The sequence below is a fragment of the Netta rufina genome, assembly GCF_964035555.1.
Source record: "Netta rufina genome assembly, chromosome: 29".
NCBI classification, from domain to species: domain Eukaryota; kingdom Metazoa; phylum Chordata; class Aves; order Anseriformes; family Anatidae; genus Netta; species Netta rufina.
The window spans coordinates 2,443,707-2,464,542 of record NC_140153.1 but is presented as its reverse complement, the minus strand read 5'-3'; the positions used below and the strand labels follow the sequence as shown (position 1 = coordinate 2,464,542).

Below are 20,836 nucleotides of genomic sequence, written 5' to 3'. Positions count from 1 at the left end.
CGCCTTGCGGGTGAAGGTGGCGGCCACCCCCGAGGGCTGCGGTGACCCAGGGACGGGCGCAGGAAGGTGGCGGCGCTCCCGGCTGCCTCCGGAGCTGTGCCAGCACTGACATCTGTCAGAGCCTGAGCAGCGGAGCCCTGCGGCATCCCCCGGGCAGAGCAGTCAGGGGGTGGGTGAAGGCTTCGCCCCTGGGGGCCAGGAGCAGCTCCTGGAGAGGCTCCAGAACCTGGAGGTGCGCGGCGTTAACTCTTTTGGGGATGCGGGCGCAGTCCCCAAGCCGGGCGCTTTGCTGGGTGCTCCTGCAGGCGGTGGGCTGGGGGCAGGTCCGGGGGCTCCGTCGCTTTCGATTCGAGCTTTGCGCGGGAAGTGTGAGCGTGGAAAAGCTGCAGCCTGTCGCTGGTGAGGGGTGCCAATTTAATTATCTGATTTAATTGCCGCCTCGCCAAACGGTGCCGGTCTGAACTGAAAGCAGAGCAGCAGCTCCGGCCCGAGGAGGAATCCTGCTCTGTGCTGGAAGCTGACTCATTCTCCTCCCGGCCTCGGGGTCAGCGCTGGATTGCAAATAAAGGCATGAAATTCCCACTGCTCCGCTCTGGGAACGTGATCCCAGCCCCGCAGAGGGCAGGGACCCAGGACGGGCCGGTACCCGAGTGCCTCCCGCTGCACCACAGGGCCAGGGGGCTTCGGTGGTACCTGGGGGGGATAACACAGCACCGGGATGGAGGGCTTGTGCTCTGCACCCCAAAACCTCCCCGCGTGGGGCTGAGCAGGGACAGGAGCATGAGGCAGGAGCCACTTGGTGCCCCTGAGCCAGGGCAGCCTTGGGGCCGTCCCCACCAGCTGCGGGCAGGGGAGGTTTTGAGGTGCAGGGGCAAAGGACGAGCCCTGGGGCTGGGAATGCTGCGGGGTGGGGATGGGGAGCGGTGGGCACGAGGCTGGGGGAGCGAGGGGAGGGTTGGTGGGAGCGGGGGCAGGATCTGGGCATCGCTGCTGGCTGGCGCACGGGGTGGGCTCGCTCTCCGGTTGTGAAATTCCTTGGGGGGGGGAATCTCCCCTGCAGCCCCAGCCCCCGGGCTCCTTCCAGGCTGGCGCTCGTGGATGTTTTTTGGGGATGTCAACTTCTCTGGCCTGAGTCAGCGGACGTGACTCACCGGGAGGGAAGCGAGGGCCTTGGCGAGCTGCGCTGGGTCCGAGGGTGGCACCGCCTGGCAAAAAAATCAAAAATCAACGGGTTTGTGCCCAGATCTGGTGCCACAAGGCAGGGAGGGAGGCTGAGCCCTGCCGGCACTGGGTTAGGGGAGCAGCCGAGAGCGGGTGCCAAATCTTGGCCGGATTAGTTAAAGAGATCAAGCAGCCCGGGGATTAGGGAGTCAAGAGAGCCAAGCCACCTGCGGGGGTAAAAAACCGATCCGAGAGGATATGCTGGAGCTCCGGAGAGGTGTACAAGGCCCGGGCTTTGGAGCGATTAGATAAGTGAATCAGGGCCTCAGAGCGATTAGGGAAAGAAATCAGGTTTTACACCAATTAGGTAAAGTCCCCCGGCGATTAGATACGGTGGTGTCTGCAGAGAAAGGTCTCCGGTGGCTCTTGGGACAGATAGGGCTGAGAATTGATTAGAGGAGCATCCGAGGCTGAGAGCGATTTGATAAGAAAACAAAACAGTGGATCAATTAACCTGGGGGAGAGGACGAGGCTGGGTGATAGCGGAGCTGCTGGGCCTGGCCGAGAGGGGAGAAGGGGAAAAGAGGGGAACGGCCCTGGCTGCGCCCTCGGGGGGCTGCAGGGACCTCGGACACGGGGCATCAGGGGGGTTGCTGCCCCTGAGGGGCTCTTCCAGGCTGATGCTGGGGTGGGTACATCGCAGCCTGGCCCCAAAAGGAGCTTGGGGATGGTTGTGTGAGCCCCGGGGATGGTCCCGTGGGGTTCAGCGAAACCTCTTGGGGCTCTGCTCCTCGCCATGTCCTGCAGTCGCCCTTCAGAGGTGTTTTTTCAGCCAGGCTCTGCTCTGGGCTCGCCACACCTGGAGCAGGTTCGGTCTCTGGGAACGGCCCCAAGTCCCGTCCCAGCTGCTCTGGGAGCCTTCAGATACGGGCGCCAGAAGAGCAAGCAATTAAATAACTCAGCAGAGCCTTGAAATAATTAGACCAAGGAGCGCAGCTCCGGCAGATGAGTTTAGTGAAGAAATGGGAGTGTTGGAGAGATGGAGATGAGAAGGGTGATCAGGTCTCGGCACAATTATCTAGAGAAAGTCTGCTCCAGACTGATTAGAGGAAGGGAGAAGAGCTTTCCAGGCAATTAGGTGAGGGAAATCAACGCTGGGCAGGAAGAAAAGAGATGCTGGAGGAGATTGGGGTTGGGAGAGAGCAAGTTCTGTGCCCTGGCTTTAGAGGGGGGAGCTTGGTGGGGGCTTTTGGATGGGGATGAGCTGTGCCTGGGGGGACCCGAGGAGCTGGGAAGGCCAGGCTCCTTGTGCTTTTTGTCCTTCCTCACCTTTTTGTTCTCGCAGGCAAGGAAAGGAAAGCGGGGAAGGGGGCACAGCATCACCCGGGCACACGATGCTGCTGCTGAACGGGAAGCTGCAGCTTGGCTGCCGGGTCAAATTTGTCAAATTTTGGGCCCAGAGCCTGCTGCCTGCATCTCCCCACCAGGAGCCACCCCGTCGTGCTGGAAAACACCCCCAGCACTCTTGCAATCCCAAACAGGCTTTTATTCTTGGTGGTTTTCCCCTGATTTGCACTTGTGAGGCTCTGCCCGAGCTCCCAGCGAGTGATGGAGAGCAGAGCAAGGCTGGGGACGGCTGGGGACCGCTCGTGTCCCCCCCCCCCAGGCGCCGCAGCCCTGCTTTTAGCAGCGGGAGGGGAGCTGTGCCGTATCTCCTTCACCCTTTGGCCTCGCTGCTGAGATTGCCAGGGCGAGCCTGCTTTCTGCGGGGTGACAGCGTTATCTGGGACGCGAGCAGAGCCAGGCTCCGCTCCGGCCCCGGGTTCAGCAGCGAGCCCAGCAGGCGGCCGGGCAGATCTCTCCCCCGGGGCCTGACGTGCTTCTCCTCCCATCAGCAGGATGGGAACGGGGCGGCACAGCACACTGCAAGCCAGCAAACCCCAGGGAAAGCGCACGGCTCGGTCCCTTGGGGGGTCCCATGGGGGTCTCTTGGGGGTCCCGTCCTCCTTCCCATTACAAAAGGCTTCTTTTGTTCAAGCCCGAATGTGGATTTTGGTCTTCTCCCCTCCCGATTCCGATGAAAAATGTATTTTGGGGGGGAAGTAGAAATATTTAGATGCTTCCCTGACAGGCGGCGTTGCTGGAAGGGTTCTGAGAGCTCAGCCGCGCTCCGGCACCCGCGCACGTGTGCGCTTACGAAACCTCAGCACAAAGAGTTGGGCTCGGGGACGCGCCGTGTCCTCGGCCGCCTTGTTGCACTGCAGGCAGGGCAGGGGGGGCCCCTCGGTGCCCCCCCCAACACGAGAGCCCTTCCCGCAGCGCAGGGAGATAATAAAATGGGGTTGAGCTGCTTTTGGAGAAGCTCCTGCCATCTATTTTTTTTGGAGGGGATGCGCTTTGCGTTGTGCCTCGCCAGGGCTGGAAAGGGAGTGGGTGTTCACAGCTCATCCCCGCCACCCGTTTTCCCTTCTGCAGGGCTCGCAGCGGTGCCTGGGCATGGATGAGTGGGGTCGGATCCCCCCCGAAAGAAATGAGGGAGAAAAACCCCATCTGCAGCCCCGCACCACTGCAGGGAGCTCGGGGACGGCGCCGTGCCCCTGCCCTGGGGGTAAACCCACACCCCCCTGCAGGCCGAGGAATCCCCAGCCCCGAAACTCGCCTCCCCACCCCATTTTTCTCCCGCTCACACCCTCGGGTTTTGGTCTCGGGGAGACGTCAGCCCCAAGGCTGTCGCCGCACCCTGCACTGGGGAGGGGACGCTGGGGGACGTCCTGGGCCCCAGCAGCTCAGGATTTACCCCGCTGCTTGGCCTCGAGATCTTGCAAAAAGACTTTTCCTGCTCCTAATATCAGTGATTTTTGGTCCGTGCTCGGTCCCTGGTTGGCCCCGTTTGGGTCCCCGGCTGCCCTTGGTCCTGCTCGCCCCCGCTCTGCTCCCCAGCTGGTGATGCCTGGAGCCCCCTAAACCCCACGGGGGGCACAAAAAGGATGAGCTGGGGCAGCAAAATGCCTGGCTCCTTGGCTGATCCTCCCCGTTGGCAGGATCAGGCTTACGGGGAGCGTGCGCATCCTCGGGGCGCGCAGGCAGCGAGGGCACCGGGGCAGATTGTGCTCCCTGGGGCTGGGGGGAGCGGGGCGATGCTGTTTTTTTTTTCCACTTGTTGGTGCTGGTTTTTGGGGCTGGGGGCTCGCTGCCCCTTGCTGTAACCCCCCCCCCCCCAAGCATCCCGGCTCCCTCGTTAGCCTGACCCCTGATTACACTCGGCAGGCTCTGCATCGCTGCCGTTGCTCCGGCAACGTGTCGTCGCCACGGCAACCGTGACAACCTTATGTTCATTAATTTAAAAAGGTTCACGGTGTAACAAATGAAAGAGTTAGAAGCTTGTCAGGGTGTTAAGGAGCAGGGGCTGACAACCCAAGGTGCCACCGAGCCCCCCTCCCCGCCTCCGGCCCCCGGGGTGCCCGTGGGGTTCGGAGCATCCCGCTGGTGGCACCCGCTGGTGGCACCCGGTGGCCCCGTGGTGAGGTCGGGTTTGGTGCTCGATCGGAGGGCACGGAGCTGGGGTCATCCCAGCGCCCTTCCCCGGGGGGATTAGCAGCATTTCTCATCCCCTGTAGGCATTTGCACGCCACCTGTAGCACCTCGCTGTCCGTGGCGGTGACACCGCTGTCGTTGCACCCGGCACGGCTGAGGGCGAGCAGCCCGAATACGGGGTGATTTCTTGGGATTTATTTTCCCTTTCCTTAGGGAAAAACCACGGGCAGCATCACCAAACCCACCATGGCTCCCTGTACCCTCGGCTGGTGGGGTTACTGCCAGCAGCTGGGGTAAATCGGGGCTTTCCTTGAAGCCCTGGGTTCGTGGCCAGGTCTGCGGAGGTGATGCTGAGCCGGGGCTACCAACCCGTGCCGGTGGTTGCCCGTCGTGTGCCTGCCTCTTATTTCATTAAGGGTTATTTTGGCTGAAGTCTCCACAGCCTTCCAGTTGACCACAGCACTTTCATCTCCAAGAAAGGCCGGCCTCTCTTTGGCTTTTTGTAAGTGGAAACATGAAAGGAACCGCTTTTTTTTTTTTTAAATAAAATAATAATAATCTCCTGCCGTTGAGATTGCACTGGGTGAGCTGAGAGTAAGGTCGCTTTTCAGCAAGGAAAGCGCCGTTTTGGTTAAAAATAAAAAGGGGGAGTTGCAGGGCTGCATCTGTAGCTGGTGGAAGCCAGCAGTGGGGTTGTGCTGGCTTGGCCCCGGGGCTTCCTGGTGCCAAAATGGGGAGTGAGAGGGTTTGGAGGGTTTGTGTTGTGCCTGGGGAGCCTTGCGAGGGTCCCTGAGCAGGTGGGGATGCTGTGGGACAACGCAGGGGGTGCGTGGTGTGTGCCGTGTGTGTCGGGCTCTGCTCTGGAGGTCAGCACCCGGTGCCCATCGCGGGCATCGGGGCTGAGCAAACCCCGCCGGCAGCAGTGGGAAGAGGAAATTTGGTGAGCACCCGCGGGTGCTCGTCTCATCTTCGAGAGCTCCTTCAAACCCTTTCTCAATAATTAAACAAGCAAAGCCTAAAAATAGTGCTGAGCTCTACTATATGTGGCAGGATAATTTAAGGGGAGAGCAGGGAACGAAATGTCCTCGCTGTCCTAACCTCCCCCCCGGCGCCGGCCCCTTGCGGTGGCTCGATGGGAGCGGGGACCGTGCCGGTGGGGAGCCGGGTACCCCGTGGGGCACCGGGGCTTTGGGGAGACTTCTTCTGCAAAAGAGGCTCCAACAGCACTTCTTGTGTCGTGCTGGGGCTGGGAAGGGCATGGCTGGGGGTCCCCACGCTGCGGCGAGGAAGGGGCGCGCGTTTGGGCACCCATCCCAGCTCCAAGGCTTCTCCACTTGGTCACCCGCAGGTGGTCCCCAAAAGAGGCTGGTGGCCCGGCCACCCGGCCCACGGTCACGTCTGGCTGGGAATAGCAGCCCCCGGCGTGGCAGCCTGAGCCTTCAATCCCTGCTCTCCCGAGCCCTTGCTTATCTTCAAAGCTCCCCAGCAGGCGAGCAGGTCTGCGGCGGAGCAGATAAGCGCGTGGCGGGGAGGTGATGCTCTGCTCCAGCCTCTGCTCACAGGGAGAGGGCTGGGGGGAGGCACGGGGTTGGGGGCTCGGCTCCTTGGGGTGCCACACTGTCCCTCCAGGGAGGGCTTGCGTTCATCCGTCCCCTTGCAAGGAGCAAACTGGGATGGAAGGAGCAAACTGGGATGGAAGGAGCAAACTGGGGCTCGGTTTCAGCCACCGGGTGGCTGAATCGGGGGTCCCTGCAGCCTGGGACGTGGCTGGGTCCCAAAAAATGGGGGTGAAGGATGAGAGGGAGCACCCGGGCAGGGCAGGGTGAGCAGTGGGCGATGTGACACGGCCGTTCAGAGAGCAAAATTAATTCCTTGGGCAGAAGGAGCTGGGGGGGGAGCATCCCTGTGCCGGGTACCCTGCGAGACCTTTGGGAACGGGGCGCTGGGACACCTGGTGAGAGCGAGTGGGGAAAGGGAGCAGGAAGGGACGCAGCACCGGGGCAGGATGAGGGTACCCCAGGGCCATGGCCTCGAGGATCTCCCTGGCATCCTGTGGCCGTGAGCGGCTCGGTGCCGCGTTGTGTAACCGGGAGAGGCGCCGGGTGGCCGCCGGCCAGCCCTCGGCATTAGCGCGGAGCCCAGGGCACCGGGAGGCGAGCGGGGATTACGCGGGGAGGAGGCGATGGGATCAAGTGAGCAGCGGCGAGGGCAGGCGGGCGGGGGGGGCTCGTCCTGATTCTGGCCTCTTGCCCCCATCTTTTTGTGCGAAATGGGGGCAAAGCGGGGCGGTGGGGGGCTCCCAGGTCCCTCTGTGCCCCCCAGTGTGGTGCAGGAGCGGGGCCGGGAGGCTGCTTCGAGCTGTGGGTGATAAGGACCTCACCCAGGAGAGCTCGCGCTGGTTGGACTGGCTGGGTGATGGGAAGGAGCCGGGCCCTGTCATTAGGGCCAGGCGTGCAGGCAGGAATTGCAGGCTCCGGGGAGGGTCTGGGTCTCGTTGCAGGGGGTGTGGAGACCGCCGGGTGCAGCCAGGGTGTCCTGGGTGCGGAAAGCCAAGGGCCTGACTCTGAGCCCGGCTTTTCTGCAGGCTGCGGAGCCGCTCTGCGTCTCGAGCTCTGATTCAGCAAGGCATGAAGGCATGCAACTTCGGGGAGTTCCTTGAAATTGGGCTGCTCCCCATCAGCAGCTACTCCCACACACACCAAGGCTGCGCTCTTGCTCGGGGAGCCTGCTGGGGCCGTCCTCTGCCGGCTGCTTCCCTCGCTCCCCGCGCCAGAAAAAGGAAGAGCAGAGCTGCGATTTCGTGCCTGGGAAGGGACAAGGAGAGAAGAGATCCAGCTAACGGGAATTTGCAAAGGCGCCCCGTGGTTTTGGTTCCGAGATAGCCGTTTTCGCAGCCCTGTTTAGCTGATAAGCTGCGTGCTGGGCTTAACCCTCGGGGGTGCTAAAAGAGGCCTCGTGCCAAGAAATCCCGCAGCAGCGGGCGCTGGATCTCGCTGTGCCTGCAGGATCTGCCCCCAGCACCGCTCTAATCCGGGGTAGAAACCTCTGGAGCAGCCTCTCCGGGGCTGAGCTCGCCCCAGGGGGGTTTGGTGCCTGCAGCAGCCCTTGGGTGCTGCAAACTGGGGGCTGGCACAGGGTGCACCCCACACGTACCCTCTGTGTGTCCTGGAAAGGGGCCTGGGGACGTGGCTGGGGCCAGCCGTGGGATGGGGGTGGCCTCGCTTCTGTCCCCCTTGGCGGTGTCCCCTGGGGGCCACTTGTGGGCAGAGCGCTGGGGGCCCTGACTCAGCTCCTCTGGCGGCCGCAGACGGTCTGTGGGACGCTGAGGGTGGCTGCCTTCAGCAGCTCGCTGGTTTTGTCGCTTTTTCTCTGCTGGTGGCTCCCGTTTGAGGGCTCGCCGCGGTGGTTCCCACTCCCCCACCCGTCTGCGCCTGAAACCAAAGCACCGAGCAGCTCTGGCTGCAAGCAGGGGCTCGGGTCCTCATGGAGGGGTGATGCATTGGGGGGGAGTTTGTGCCCTGGGGAGCCAAAAGCAGCCGGAGGTGCAGGGAGGGTAGCGCAGGGGGGCGGCTTTGCACCAAAAACTGGGGCTGAGCCAAGGATCTGTGTCCCAATGCTGGTGGCACGTGGCCGCCGTGCCGGGAGAGGGCAGCTGGGCACGCAGCGCCCGCTCCAGCTCCCGTGGGCTGAGGAGCCGGGCGAATCCCGTTTGAAGGCAAAAGGTTACGGCTGGGAAGGAAGCAATCATAAAGCAAACACCGCGGCGTTCTCCAACCGCACGCGGATTTGGTGCAATAAATAGAAGGGAAGAGCCAAAAATAGACCCGGGGTTGTAGGGCTGACACGGAGAGGAAGCGGGGCTGGGGAGGGCTGGGGGGCTGCGCTCCCACCCAGCCCGAAGCCCTGAGTCACGGGTGAGCCGACGTCCTTCGGTGTAAGACAATATCCCGGGGCAGAAACGGTGAGTGGGCCTTGGGGCGAGCACACGAGACCTCAAAAAGCTTCTTGCAACCCGGGGCCGAGTCCCCGCACGGCACCCCGCGTCCCACCCCTCGCAAAGCTCCCCACTCGTGACCCCCCCACCCCGATCCCTGGGGGCGTGCAGCCCTTGGGACGCAGCCGAGCCGCACCTTGGGTTCAGCACATGCGAAGCGCAGATGTAGAAAGGCAAAAGGACTGGCCCGGGGCCAAGCGGGGAGGGGAAAAAAAAAAATTAAAAAAAAAATCAAAACCACCAAGAGTCTGGCTCCGGGTTTTGGAGCCAGGGCTGCGAGCTTGCACTTGGAGCACAAACCGGCCTCCTGCACTCCTGGCCCCCGCTCGGGGCTCGGTTTGGAGAGCGGCGGGGAGGGGATGCGGGCGCAGACCTGGAAGCAAAATATTTACACGCTCCCGTGCGAGCCTTGCTGCGGGGGACAGCAGCCTCCTCTCGCCCCGTGCCGTGCGCTTTGCCCTGGGGAACCCCCTCCCAGCAGGGCTGCGGGGTACCGGGGGGAGTTGGGAGGGAGATGTGGGGCGCAGAGGGGTTTTGGGGGGTGACCCCCCCTTGCGGGGCACCCCGCTGCCGGGGCGCGCAGCTGGAGCCGTGGCGTGGCCCTGCCGCTTTAAACCTGCCTCTCCCACGTGCTGTCTGGTTGTGCTGGAGACGGTGACGCAGGCAGGACGTCAATGGAGGCTGTGGGAGAATTTAGCCTGGGAGAGGAAAGGGGGGGGCAGGGAGGGAGGGAGGGAGCGGGGCGGGCTGGGGGCCTGGGCAGGAGGCCCCCGGCACCAGCCAAGCAGGGCCCCCCAGCTCCCTAGAGCATCCCTTTGTGCGCTGTCCCCCCCCCCACCCCTTTCCATGGACCCCTCTCCGGCAAACGCGGCCACCCTCGGCTGCGGGGGCAAATAATCTGCTCGGGCGCACCCCTGCTGGGGGGGGGCACGTGAAGGTGATGCTTCCTCCCTGCCCGTGTGTCCCCGACCCGTTGTCACCGCACGTGTGCCACCCTCACCCTGCCAAGCTGCGGGGTGGGCACTGGGAGAGAGGGCGCTGCAGGGAGCGGGGCTGGATGTGCCCCCACGGGGATGGTGTTGGTGGTCCCGGGGATGGTGTTTGTGTCTCCAAAATGCCACCCACGCCCCTCTGTCCTGAGCTATGGGGTAGGTGGGATGCCAGCGTCCCACCTTTTTTTAGGGTCTTCCTTTCTTTTAGGATCTGTAGCATCCTGAGGGCTCTGGTGTTAATGGGGTCGAGCTGGCGGTGGCACGTCTGCGCAGCCGCAGATTTGGGTTTCCCACCGTGTCCACCCGTGTAACCACCACGTTTTGTAACCACCCAAGCAGCGTCCCCAAAACCACCATGGGAACTCTGCTCCTGCTTGGTCTAGAGGAGGCTGAAATGGAGGCAAGGAGATATCGAAAGCTGCAGCCAAGGGAGCAGAGATCCCACAGCTCCTCAACGGCACGGGACCGGTGGCGTTGGCCTCTTGGCCCACTGGGTGGGTGCTGGATTTGCCCTGGGCTGGTGCAGTCCTGGTGCAAGTGAACGTCCCCCGTGCACTGCATCCCGGTGCTAGCGGGGTTTTGCTGGCCCCAAAACAGCACTGGTCCCGTGGGGAATGAGAATCCTGGTTTCCTCGTCTCCATCCTGGTAGCAACCTCTGGAGCCAGACTGGGATGAGTGAGCGGGGTGCTGGGGACAAGGACATGGGGACGGGTCCCCTGTGCAGCCCTGGTGGAGCCACCCATGGGTGCCAGTGCTGGGAAGCCATGCGTCCGCTGGTTCCACTGCCTTTCCGTGCCATGCAGCCACCAGCAGAAGCTGCGTGCGGTGCGTGAAAGGAGCGAACATTTTTCACGCTTCAGGATTTTGGGGTGTTTCTTCTTTTTTTTTTTAATAGGCTGACTTGCAGAGGGTGTAGGTGGCTGCGTATCTTTGCAGACCCAGGAGTCCTCCTCCCTCCTACCCGCTGGCATAGGGCAAGGGAAAGCAATTTCCACTGTCAAGAGGCTGCGTACCAGCTGTACGAAACGATCAGCCTGGTGTGGGAAGGGAGTTACTCAGCATTCGGTTCCCAAGAGAAAAAAAAACGCAGCCCGAACCGACTTTCCAAAATACTTTGAGGTTCATAGTACTGTTCTTGTCTTCGTCTCATAAATATCCTGGGCTGGATGCTTCCCGCGTTTCCACCAGTATCTCATGGAGCGGCACCGGAGCTCGGCTGGTGCACATTATTATGACTATTTTTATTTTTTATTTCTTTGGATACGCGATCTCGGTTGATTGGAAAACAAACCCCAGAGAATCCTTGAGGAAAGGCTGCAAACAGCTCTTGGTGGGATGACTAATCCCATCTCTATCTAATCCAACAGGGTGCTAAAAATAGCGCTATTTCTAACAATAAATATAATAAAATAACTCACTGACAACAAACAGCCCCAAAAAGCCAAACACAGAGAAAAGTCCACTGGAAATGTGTATGGTGATGTGGGAAGGAGCCAGCAGGGAACTGTGTCACTGAGCCAGAGGGGTGGGGACGGCACGGGTGCTCGTACCCGTCACCTTGGCAGAGATTTTTGAGTCTTTGATTAGTTAGTCCCAAATTAAGGCAGCGTGAAGCTTCTTGTCAGCCATGGGGATGGCACGGAGCAAGGCCCTGATGTGCTGCTCGGTGCCTGAGCAAAGATTAGAGGTCGGCAGCTTCCTCGGGTTATTAACTTGCTAATTAATGGCTGGGTTTGCCCAGTGCAGGGCCACGCGTTGGCACCGGGGGCACGCACCAGTGCCGGTCCCGTCTCCGCAAAACGTCCCTACACCACTCGCTCGTCCCCCTTTTCTGAGTCACTGGGGGCATTTTCCTGCCTGGAACGGGATGGTGGAACTGGGGCTGGCAGCTGCTGGTCGGTGGGTGCAGGTGGGAGGCCACGTGCACCCATTTTTTGTGGTGTTCCAGCTGGGTGCACCCAGTGGGGCTGGGTTGTCCCCGTCACTTGGCCCTCCTGCAGGGACAGCGGCCTTGGGGACCCTTCCTTGTGGGGACGCAGCCACCACTGCTTCAGCATCCTTGGGGGCTTTGGGCTCCCATGGGACCTGTGCCAGCTGGTCGGGGGACCATAAAACATTTCCCGAGGAGCTGCTGACCCCCAGCACAAGCCTGCTTCCTCTGGGATGAGCAGAGAAAAGTCCCATGGCAGCTCCGTTTCTATTTCCACAGAATCCCAGCATCATTAGGGTTGGAGAAGCCCTCCAAGCTCATCTGGACCAACCACCCCCTACCACCGATGTCACCCCTGAGCCATGTCCCCAAGCACCAGGTCCAACACCCCCAGGGACGGTGACCCCACCGTGTCCCTGGGCAATGCCTGAGCAGCAATGCCTCCTCATTTCCAACCCGTACCTCCCCTCAATTTTCGCACGATCTCCGTTCAAATCCTTCAGCTTCCAACAGGCATTTCGTTTTGGGACCAATTCTGATGACATACGCTTCAGAAATTTAAAAATGTGCTCAAAAATGCTCCTTGGCCTTTAGGGTTGAGATATTACGATGGGGCTGGGGGCTGAACCGAGCCCCTCCGAGTGCCCACCCCAGCACCCACGGAGGTGCCGGACCCCAAACCGAGCCCCTCCAAGTGCCCACTCCCCCCCCTTACCTCCCATTTTCAATCCAATTCAACATTTATTTGCAATTTATTCCTTTATTACCCCCCCCACAACACCCCTCCCTCTCCCCACAACCCCAAACCCCCCCACTAGCAACCGAGCCGCAGGGCAACAGCACCCCCCGGGAAGGACCCAGAACCACCCCCCTCTCCCTAATTTCCCCCCCCATGAAGGGGTCGGGGCTGCGGGGGGGACCCCCGCGAGGGGAGCGAAGCGGGGCCGGGCCCAGGCCGGGGCCTGCGGCTCCTTCCCCGGCCGCGGCCATTTGCTCCCGCCCCGCCCCGCCGCCGGGGCTGGGCCGGGCCCCGGCCATGGTCGCTCCCCGCCGGCAGCGCCGCAGCCCCGGGAGGCGGCTCCGCCAGGCCCCCGCTCCGCTCCGGCGACTCGAGGTAGGGTCCCGCGGCCGTTCCGTTTTACTTTTCTGACCTTTTTTTTTTTTTTTTTTTTTTTTTAAATAGGCGTTTGTTTTTTTTTTTTTTTCGCTTTTTTTTTTTTTTTTTTTTTTTTTTTTTTGAAACGGCTCCGCCGGGGTTTTTTTTTTTGGCGATACTTCCGAGAAAGGCGGCCCCGTGCCGAGCAGCTGGAGGCTGGGGGGGAGTTGGCAGCACCCTCCCAGTCCCCCTAAAACCCCCCTACCCCCTTAAAACCCCCCTATCCCCCTAAACCCCCCCCAATACCCCTAAACTCCCCCCATCCCCCTGCCCCCCCAGTTCCCCAAACCCCCCCCAGTTCCCCTAACCCCCTCCAGTCTCCCTAAACCCTCCCTAACCCCCCCCAGTTCCCCTAAGCCCCCCCAATTCCCTTAGCACCCCCTCAACCCCCATAAACCCACCCCAACCCCCGTAACCCCCCAGTCCCCCTAAAGCCCCCCAAAGCCCCCCTAAACCCCCCACCCCGATAAAACCCCTCCAATCCCCTAGACCCCCAATTCCCCCTAACCCCCTCCATCCCCATAACCCCCCCCAATCCCCAAGATCCCCCCAATCCCTTAGACCCCCCCCAGTTCCCCCTAACCCCCCAAATCCCCCAACCCCCCCAATTCCCCCTAACCCCCCCAAATCCCCCTAACCCCCCCCGACCCCCCCAGTCTCCCTACCCCCCCTCCCCTACCTCCTCCTTTCCCCCAACCCCATTTAAACCCCCCCAAACCCCCCTAAACCCCCCCCAAACCCCTTAAACCCCCCCAAAAAAACCTTAAACCCCCCCCCCCCAAAAAAAATAATCCTCCCCCTTCCCCCCCAAGCCCCGAGGCGGCGGGGATGGGCGGCGGAGCCGAGCCGAGAGCCGAGCCGTGGCGGCGGGGGCGGAGAAGCAGCACATCCTTCCCCCCCCCAACCCCCCACCCCATAACCACCCTCCCCATCCTCCTCCTCCTCCTCCTCTTCCTCCCCCCCCCCCCCCCCCTCCCCGTTCACCCCCCCCCCTCTCCCCTCCGCCGCTTCAAAACAAACCAAAATGGTGCAGAGGTGAAGGAGGGAGCCAGAAGGGAGGAAGGGGAAGAGGTGGCGCTGAGCAGCGGGGGGCCAGGTGAGAGGCGCCGGGGGGGCTCGCCCCGTAATTTAAAGGGGGGGGGGGACACGAGCTGGCAGCCCCCCAAAACCCTACAACCACCCTAACCCCCCCCCATCCATCCCCTTGATGCGGGGCCGCGATGTTTGGGCTGGGGGGGAGCGGGGAGATGGGGGCGATGCTGAGGGGAAATGCGGTGTTTTTTTTGTTTTTTTTTTTTTTTTTTTTTTTTTTTTTTGTTTTTTGTTTTGAGGGGGGGGTCCATGGGGGGGTCCCCGCTGCGGGGTATTTGAGTGGCAAGGGCAGCTTTTCGGAGGAGCCGGCGGTAAATGGAGTCGAGGAGCTCCCGTGCCTTGGCCGCTTGCCGGCCCGGAGCTGACAGCTGGGATTGTTTGTTCCTTAGCGGGGGGGGGGACACATTTTGGGGGGGGGCCCAGCGCCGCCGCTGCCGTTTGTGGGGCTCGGGATTTGGGGCACGAAGCCCCCCGCTCGCTGCTGGGGGGGGCCTCCATCCGCTGTTCGGCCTCCTCGCCCTCCGCCGTCTCCTTCCCAGCCGTTTCCCCCCCCCCCCCAAGCTTTGTCGTCGCCTTTTTTTATTTTCATTTTTATATTTTTTAAATATTTACCCCCCCCCCCCTCCCCGCACGCACCCACGGCTTCCTTCCCCATCCGGAGCCCGGCCACAAATCGGGGTGTCCCCTCCTGTGTCCCCCCCCATGATGACACCCCCACAGCCCCCCGGCCGGGTTGCTGCAAATCCCCCCGGGGCGAGCCTCCTGCCCCCTTCTCCCCCCCCCATTTTTCCTGGGGAGGGCCTGATCCTGCCCCTCCGAAACCTCTGAGGTTTTAGGGCACCCACGTGGGCTTTTAGGGCCGAGCTGGACCCGGGCTCACCAGCCCCAAACCTCGCTGGGGACGGGGCCGTGCCCGCGGGCTGGGACCCCCCCCCATGTCCCCCCCCCCCCCCCCCCCAAAGCGAGGAGCAGCGCTTTTTTGGGTGCAGGTAAGCTCGATTCTCGCTATTTTCTCCCCATCCCCGGACCGGTTCGGTGCCGACAGCCCCAAACTTGGGGGACGGCACCAGCTCCGGCGGCCCCCCGGGACCGCTCCGTTGCGGGCGGGGGGCGGTGGGGGAGCGCTGGCGGCGGGCTCCTGAAGGTCACGGCCCTCTGGAAGGGCCTGGCGGCTTTTTCCTTTTTTTCCTTCCCTCCTCCCCGTGCCCTTCAAATTCTGCAGTTGTCATGGCTTTGCCAGGCTGAGGCATCCGCACTTGTGCCGGCTCGGGAGCAGGTGGTTGGCGGCCCCGCTGCTCGGGGGACGGCGCCGTCGGGGCGAAAACGGGCAGGGGGCTCGGGGTTTTGGTGGCACGGGGGTTGGGGGTCCTGCCGGGGAGGGATAAGAGGGGATTTAATGGGGTCGAGGTGAAAGGCCTGGCTGTGAGGGTCTGGGCACGGCCGGGTGCTGCCTTTTGGCACCAGCCACCCCGCGGCCACCCGCGTGTCCCCCTCCCTGCCCACCCGCTCGGTCCGGCGGGGGGCTTGGGGGGGACCTTGGGGACCCCACGAAGCGCCGGCTTTGTCACGGGGTCACCTTGGGAAGTCCCTCGGCTTCCCCGTGGGGCCGTGCTGGGCCAGGCCAGGGGGGGCTGGTGCCCCCTCCTTGCTCACACGGCGCTGGCCTCGGCGGGTGCTCGGTGCCGGGGTGGGGACGCGGCCGGTGCCGGGGTGGATTTTATTTTTTATTTTTTCCCCCGGTTGCTCCAAGCGAAAGGAGCGGGGCCCCGATTCTCCAATCCCCCCCGGCCCTTTAGCGCGACTCCGGCGACGTCAAGGAGCCTAAATATGGTCATAAACCGCATCCACTCCGAGGTCCCTCCGTGCTTCCAGGGCCGTGTAAAAGCCTCTTTGTGCACGGGAGAACAAAGCCCAAAGTGTCCAACGCGCGACCCGGTGGCCCCGGCCGCCCGGGAGGCCAGGTAGAGGCTGCGGCTCCTCGGCACGGCGAGGCCGACGCTCCCGGCCCTCGTTTGGGGCCCGTTGGGGTTTTTTGGCCGAAGGGGACAGCTCGGTGCCAGCTCCGCCGCAGGCATCCCAGCCTGGCCCTTTTGCGTTTTCGACCCCGAAACATGTCAGGGCCTCGGCGAGGGGCAGCGATTTTCGAGGTGTTTTTCTCCAAGCAGCCTCCGCCGGCTCGCCGTGGCTGCCCCCAGCTTCGGGAGAGGAGGGACGCGCGTCGCCGGCATCACTCCTGTCCCCCAAAATCCTCGTCCCCCAAAATCCCACCGTAGGTGCTCTGCGGTGTGGCCGTGGCGCTCGGGGTTTGGGAATGGAGCTGGCAGCGCCCCGTTAAATCCCGGGGGGGAGCCCGGGGGGGTGCGCACCCAGCTCAGCCCACCAGGGCAGGGGCAGCGGCGTGGGCTGCCGCGTGGATGCTGGCTGAGCCTCGCCGTGCCGGACTTCCCCATCTGCAACCAGAGCTAAAAATATCCCCGTGCCTCGCCCCGTAGCCGTCCCATCTGTTCGGAGGGCGAGCTCCTCGGGCCAGGGACTCTTTTCTTCTTTTTTTTTTTTTTTTTTTTTTTTTTATTCTGGTTATTTTAGCGCTTCCTAGAGGCTGAGCTGCCCCGGAGTTCGGAGGTGAGCGGATTGCAGATGACAGTCCTTCCCCCCAGGAAGGCCGCGGCCGTAGCGACGAGCCGGGGTGAGTCAGAGCAGGGGCAGGGAGGAACGGGGAGGATGAGGCAGAGCCACGATCCCGTACCCTCAGCCACGATCCCGTACCCTCAGCCACGATCCCATACCCTCGGCCACGATCCTGTACCCCGAGCTGCTCATCCCCTCCCGCAGCAGCAGGGACGAGGAGCAGGATCGGTCCCTGGCGCCGCCGCTTTTCCACCCGACGCTCCTCTCAAGGGTTTTTTTTATTTATTTATCCCCCTCCCTTTCCTCCTCCATCTTTTTTTTTTTTTTTTTTTCTTCTTCTAATTAGAGAAGCTTTCAATAAAGAGCCGAAATTTGTTAATCATTTTGTTTGATCAGAGCTTAGGCAGTGCCGGCAGACCTCTAGCTTTTCCCTCTGCCTTGTTTGAGCAGCAGTTTGCTTTTGCTTTCAAGATGGATCTAGCCGTCTGCCTGCCAGCAGCTCTACCTTCGCCGAGCTGTCGCTTTTCATCTCGCACTCCACTTCTGTTTGCCTGTGGTGTTTTTTTTTTTTTTTTCTCTTTAATTTCTCCTTTCTCCTGCCCTCGCTCCTGGTGTCTCCCTGCTGTAGCTCCCCAGCGCTTGAAAAAAAAAAAAAAAAAAAGAAAGGACGAGGGCTTGCATCACTTAACCCAAAAAAGTGCCTGCGTGGAGCGAGGGCTTGTTAAGTGCAGGGGAAATAGGTTCAGAGGGATTTATTCTGGGGGAGGGCCATGGCTTTGCTTTCTCTTGGCAAAGGGGGGAGTGTCGGGAGAGTTTTCTGGGCAGCCCCGTCCCGTTTTTGCGCCCTTCCCGAGGGGGATGCGTGGCGGGGAGAGGCGTGCGCGGTGCCGGCCGTGGCGCAGAGGCAGCTCCTGAATGCAGGAGTGACCCTGGAGCAGGTGAGTGCCTGAGCCCTTCACCTCCTGGGATGATTTTTTGCAGGGGGGGCCGCGTGCTGGCCCCCAGAGCTTGCAGGAAAACGTGACCCCCCTCCAACAAGGGGGTGTCCCCCGGCGCCTCCAGCTCTGCTCCGACAAAAACGCTGCGGGCGCATCCTGCCCCCGCGTGCCCCAGCCTCATCCCCTGGGTACCAGCGGGGATCCAAACCCTGCGGCGTGGTCCTGGGGCTGCGAGAGGAGGGGTCCCGTCCCCAAAACGCCCTTCAGCATGAGAGGAGCCTCGGTGGGAGCCGGTCGGGCCGGCCGGTGCTGCGTGGGGATGTGTCAGGCGGCGGCCACCACCCTGCAGGCACCCGGGCGCTGCGCGGTGAAGTCGTGGCGGCGTGACGAGGACGAGCAGGGCACGGAGCCGTTTGCGCAACGCCCGCTGAAACGCTGCTTCCCCTCCTTTTTCCTCCAGCTCCTCCGTGCCTGCGCTCGGAGCATCGCTGCTCCGCGGGCTCGGCCGGCACCGTGCGCCGGGCACCTGCGTTCCCAACCCTCCTCGGTTTAATTAAACGGGGCTAATTGAAAGCCGGAGGGCCTCGCCGTCTGTGCCCCCGTGCCAGGGGGGTCTGTGGGGGACTCGGGGGGACCCCCACGTCGAGGAAAGGCCGGCACCGTGCCTCTGGGCTGCTCTTGGGCATTGTGTGGCGTGGAATTGCAGCGCTCCCACCTCGCGCCTTGAGTCAGCGTTGTTTTGGGTTTGGGAAGGTGGTAATTAAATGACCTATTTAGGAGCAGGGAGGAAGAGAAGAGTCGGTTCCCTTTCCAGAACTTCAGGCAGCTGCCAGCCAGCATCCTGGGCAAGGATCCTTTCCAGCAGGAGCAGCTGCCCGGGTGCCCCCTTCCAACGGGGCTGCTCGGGGAGCGGGGCGAGGGACGGCATCCCACGCGGTGCCGGTGCCACGTCGGCACTTTTTGGAGGCACACGTGGCAAAGCCACAGCTCCCGAACCTCCCCGCGTGCCAGCAGCAGTTGGTTTTGACACGGGCTTGAACCCGAGGCCAGGGGGCTGCCTCGTTCCCTGCTGGGTATAACAGGGGCAAGCAACGGCAATAAATCGGGTGAGGGTGTAACAAGCTCCCCATCTCCTTATGGGGTTTTTTATTTTATTTTATTTATTTATTTGTTTTTTCAGCAGTTTTTGACGTATCAGCTGCCCCTTCCCAAGCAGCACGGGGTCCTGTGGCACGGTTTGGCACGGTTTGGCACGGCACGGTGCCGGGGCTGTCGTGGGATCGTGGGGCATTACCTGCCCGGGGCGCACGGTACGGCTGAAAGGTGCCGCCGCTGGGGATGAGCAGGGGTTATAAATAGCCCTGGCTGAAACTTTTCATCTTCCTTTTTGAACGCGAGTGCCTTTTGGAACAGCGTGCCTCTTCTCCATCCTTTTGGAAGGTGTCCATTTTTATTTTTTTTTTTATTTTTATTTTTTTTTTATTTTTAAGATGAAACGTTTTCGAAAGCGAGTTTTTCCCTTTCCAATTCTCGGAAGACTTCAGGGGAAAAACTGCCAGGCCCCAGGAACTCACCTCGTGTTGTGCAGGTGGGGAAAGGGTCGGGGCTTAAATTTGTTTTGAGCGGTTTTCTTCCAGGCAGGAGCTGATAATGCCAAGCGTTCCCCGGTCACTGAGGGTATCCTACCAAAACCATCAAAATCTGGGAGGGTGGAAAAAGCAGGGTTTGCCGAAAACCTGCTGCACCAAACTTGAGATCAGCGATAAAAAATGGGATGAATGGCTGCCGTTTGGTTAAAAAAAAAAAAGAAAGAAAGAAAAAGAAACATTTCTATGTTTCTGTCTGGAATTTTTCAGTTGTAAAACCTGAAATCCTCCCCCACCCTGAGCAGTAACCTTGAGACACGGGGCCGCGGCAGAAGTTTCCACTGACAGGGAGGGGAAAAAAAAAAAAAAAAAAAGAAGAAAAAGAAAAATGTGGACGAGTTATTTTGACCAGCTTGACTTTTTTTTTTTTTTTTTTTTTTTTTTTTTTTTACACGCTGCAGTCACTGAGAACATCCTGTCCTGTAACCGTGCGGATCCGGTGGTCTGCACCGAACGCAGCGCCTCGGGTCGGGGGACGAAACAAAACCATTTGGGGTTGTGTCAGGGGGCTGCGACGATAAATAACGAGGATCAGAGCCTGGGGTTTGGTGGCCTGGGGTTTGGTCGTGCCCGTCCTGCCTGCTGGTGGCTGTGAATGTTTTGACACCCAGGGCACCCTTGGGTCCGCGTCGCTGCGTGAGCCGTGATCCCGGTGCCGGACAGCGGGTTCGAGCGGCTGAAATGGGGCAGGTTGTTAAAAATCCAGCACTTTCACCTTCTTCCTTGCCAGGAGCGCGCCGAGGGCTCCCCGGGGACCGGTCCCTGCCCTTGAGAAAAGTCTGGGCTGGAGGCGAGCGTGCGCAGGTAGCGAGGAGACAAAGGCGAGGGGGCCGAGCCGCGTGCCCAGGCACCTCACGCACTGCTCTGGTGTGCCACCGAGGGGCTCCGGTCCCCTCCAACTCCTGGGGTGCTCCTCGCCGGCCCCAATCTTTGCTTTTGGGCACCAACTCGGCTAGCAGCGAGCTGGAGGAGCCCCAGCTCCTGGGTTCGAGGCACCGATCAATCACGGAGCAGTCCCCAACCTCGGCGCGCCCGCCCTTCCCACGCGCCCGCGACACGCCGCGGGGAAAACTAGCACCTCTCCGCTCGCTGGCTCCAAAATATCCCCGGCCCCGCGCGGAGCCGCTGCCAAGATCGCTCGCGGAGCCGTCGCTGCCTCTTGGCTTTGCAAGAAATCCGCCGCCTCCCTCGGCGGTGGGGAGGCTGGGAGCCGCGGAGCGCCGAGCCCCTGCGCTTTTTAAAATAGAAGCAGAACAAATGGTTGGAGCAGGATGCTGGTGGCGAAGGCAGCCAAGCCTCTTCCCGCGGCAGCTGGTGGCTGGTATGCTGCTTCTTGCTCCCTTCATCAATCCTCTCGATATAGCTGGCATTTTACTGCAGGGGGAGAGAGGCATCTGTCTTCTGGGGCGGTGCCGGTGCCTCGGGGGGTTGGCGCGCTCCCCGCGCGCTCGCGTTGCGCCCGGGTTTTGAGCGGATTGTGGGGACAGCGAGGTCCCCGTGCCACGAGGGAGAAGGGCGTTTGGAGCAGCACGTTTGGTGCAGGCTCGCCGAGGGACTCGGTCCCAAAACAGCGATGAGCTGGGGCACGGCTGTGAGCCCGCGTGGCCGCGGGTGAGCGCTGGGATGCGTGGCACCATCCTCATCCTCCTGCAGGGCTTGGTTTCACCTCCACCAGCTCGCCCTCGTGCTTTGGAGAGGTGCTCGGGGCGAGCAGCCCCGCACCGTGCCCTGCGGGGATGGGATTTGCTGCCTCAGGGATGAAGC

At 61.8% G+C, this 20,836-nt stretch overlaps 1 protein-coding gene across 10 annotated transcripts in view; it reads left to right on the top strand.

Moving 5' to 3' along the window:
• Positions 1-12,498: 12,498 nt before the first annotated feature.
• The window catches only part of MEF2D (myocyte enhancer factor 2D), a 58,017-nt gene continuing 49,679 nt past the window's right edge, over positions 12,499-20,836 (top strand). For 4 of the 10 annotated variants that reach the window (XM_084302970.1, XM_084302975.1, XM_084302973.1 and 1 more), the window contains exon 1: positions 12,500-12,726. The gene's annotated coding sequence lies outside the window, so the exon portion shown is untranslated. Of the gene's footprint in view, positions 12,727-13,745; positions 13,865-14,829; positions 14,850-20,836 lie in introns of those variants that run through there. The other 6 variants (XM_084302967.1, XM_084302972.1, XM_084302974.1 and 3 more) reach the window with 5 other exon arrangements.